Source organism: Canis lupus, chromosome 14, assembly GCF_011100685.1.
Source record: "Canis lupus familiaris isolate Mischka breed German Shepherd chromosome 14, alternate assembly UU_Cfam_GSD_1.0, whole genome shotgun sequence".
NCBI lineage: Eukaryota > Metazoa > Chordata > Mammalia > Carnivora > Canidae > Canis > Canis lupus.
Window position 1 is genome coordinate 10,784,453 of NC_049235.1, and position 3,182 is coordinate 10,787,634.

At 42.2% G+C, this 3,182-nt stretch overlaps 1 pseudogene; it reads left to right on the plus strand.

Moving 5' to 3' along the window:
- Positions 1-1,415: 1,415 nt before the first annotated feature.
- Positions 1,416-2,655, plus strand: LOC100682596 (annotated as a pseudogene).
- Positions 2,656-3,182: the final 527 nt, after the last annotated feature.

Sequence of the window (3,182 nt, forward strand, 5' to 3'; positions counted from 1 at the left end):
TTCACATCTCTCTGCCAAGTTGCTATCAATTCTTATTTCAATGATTCAATTTCTCATTCCCCCCCAAAATTTTTTGATTAATATAAATTATCATGAAAAATGAAGAGTCATGGACTCTGACAAGTATGGCATGGAGAAGAGCTCAAGGAGTGGTCCCATGGAGCGCTCAGAGTCTTCAGATCCTGTCCCCATAGAGCCCAGTGACCTGCCTCAGGGGCAGGGCTAGGTCTGGCCACCAGTCCAGGAAAGGGTGAGAGGGATGGAAGCTGATATGTTCTCCTAAGCTCCTCTCACCATCCAGTTACCCCCACCCCCACCCAACCCTCAGTGCTTTAGCTGTACCCAGGCATCCAGAAAGAGCTGGCTTCCCACTAGGGTGAGGCTACAGCCACCCATCTGTTAGAATCAGCCTCTTCCTAATACACTTATTTATAAAAGAGGTAGATCTCCTCAACCCATCAGAGCTCTGGCCTCCTACAGATGTGTATATACACATGTGTATACCATAGAACTAAAACAAAAGTGGAGCCCTATATGTTAAGGACAAAATTAAGTTGGCCAGTGCAGTTACATTAAACAAAAATAAAACAAATTTATCTTAGTTACAGAAACTTACAGCTCTTCTCAGAAATCTGCAAAGGACGCCAAGCCAATCCCCAAACACCAAGTCTGTTACACCTCATCTTTGGATTTCCTGTTCTACTGACTAGGCTACCCTGATCCAAATAAAGAAGAAGACCACTAGGCAATCAGGTGAAAAAGCCAAATATATTCTGCATTTGCCTTATTAAAACCCTTTAGTATGGGGGCACCCAGGTGGTTCAGTTGGTTGGGCAACAGATTCTTGGTTTTGGCTCAGGCCACGATCTCAGGGTCCTGGGATGGAGACAGCACTCATGCTCCCTGCTCCTCCAGGAGTTGGCTTGAGGATTCTCTCTCTCCCTCTGCCCCTGCCCCCACACGCTCATGCACCAGATCTGTCTCTCTCTCAAATAAATAAATCTTAAAACAACAACAACCCTTTAGTCTGTGAGCAACTCAGAACTCACAACTCCCATAGCCTTGAGTTTCCCAGTTTTCAGGTCAAAACTTTTGCAACAAACTTGTCTTTCTGTTTTGTTTTATTCAGTGTGCAGAGTTCAGCAATACAAACCTGTGTGCACAGAGGGGCCAGCATGAAGGTCCACAGTAAATGATGCATCCCCTTCCTTAATGAAGAAATGAAACAACAACCTTAAAAAATGGGGAGTTGGCTGAGGGGAGTGGAGAGGAGAAGGCTCCACGCTGTGTCTCTGGGAACCTCCCACGTGGAACTCTCCCTAGACGTAGGAAGTATCTCGTCTGTGCACTGCATTAGCACCAGATGGATGTGGTCAATCTGCGCCAGGTGTGTGACAGGATACAATGTGGAGACCATGGAACCCCCAAGATTTGCCACCAGGAACAGCATCTTCATCAGGATCACAGAGATCAAAGCTGAGATGGCTTAACCTCAAGAAAAACAAGGCCACAATGTCCCACCTAAATCTGATTAAGGCTTGCCTTTCTAAGCTTTGCAGAGAACTCATTACTCCAAAAGGTGGTGGTCACCGGCAAGGAGAAGATTTTGATGTGACCAGGACATAGGGATGCTCAAATATATTGTGGATTTTCCATCTGTGGAGAAATCAACACTGCTCAGTAACCTGGTAGGGGTATATTTCAACAAGACAGCCTGAGTTCACTATCCCACCACAGATCCTGGTGTCATCGATACAAAAGTGCCAGGACCCAGATTCTGGATCTCCCAGTTATCAATGAAGGTGCCAAGAATGGAAAAAGTAAAGGAAGTCATTGCAGTGGCCTGAGAATATAACTTGATCCTGATTGTTCTGGATGTCCTGAAACCACTGGGACATAAGATAATTGAAAACAAGCTGGAAGACTTTAGCTTTCACTTGAACAGCAAACCCTTAACATTGGTTTTAAAAAGAAGGATAAGGGAGGCATCAATCTCACTATCACTTGCCTTCAGAGTGAGCTGAATGCTGAAAGTATGAATAGCATTCTGGCTGAATATAAAATTAGTAATGCCGGTATGGCTCTGCACAGTGATGCACAGTAGATGACCTCGCTGATGCGATGGAAGAAAACAGAGTTTATATCCTTTGTATCTATGTGTTAAATAAGATTGATCAGATCTCCATTGAAGAATTGGGTATCATATATAAGGTGCCTCACTGTCCATCCATCTCTGACCTGGAATATTGGTGATCTGTCGGAAAATATTTGGTACTAACAGAAACTAGTAAGGATCTACACCAAACCCAAAGGCCAGTTGCCAGATTACACACCTCCAGTGGGGCCGCCTTACCCCAGGATCATGTGTAGCATTTCTATATGAATATTCCCAAAAACGTTATCAAAGAATGAAATATCTTTTGGTCTGGGGGTCTTTCTGTGAAACACAATTCTCAAAAAGTGGCTTAAGACCATACATTAGAGAAAGAGAATGTCATTTAGATTGTGAAAAATCGAAGCCTTTTCCTTTCCCCATCAGTCAGGCGAAACATAGCAGCTTTCCATATGACCCAGCATTCTTATCTCAGGTCCCTTCTGGCTTTGGTACCTACCAGGTCAGGAATTACAAGGGGAAGATGGAGGGACCCACACTGAAACTTCATTTGTCCTATCTTAGTGTCACCTTGTATACTGAACTGAATAAAAACCTGGTAGAAGAGGGGAAAAGCCACATTGGGTAAGGATTTCACAAACATCTGCCTGGGGATTCATAATTAAGGTGGTCATAGGGCCATAAACATTTTTGAAATCTTGTTCAGGGCAGATATATGCAAATCTGAAATATGTAAACAAGGACACCTATACCTGAGGTGAGGTTAATGAATGTTTAATGAATGTGTGAGTGATATAAACTTTCAGTGATGGTGCTCACTCTAATTTTAATGCATATAGGATACATTAGTAATTACTTTATTTAAAGTTTTGCTTTTCATTATTTAATTAGTAGGAAGTAAAGATAAATCTAAATACATTCGATGACTCAAGCAAACGGCAAAATGCTATAAACTACCAAAGGAGAAAAAATTTTGTGAAAGCTCATAGAAGAGCAACTTTGTTGTTTTTAACATTCTTTACAGAAATATATTAAGATAAATATAAGTTTTATGGCAACCCAAATTTTT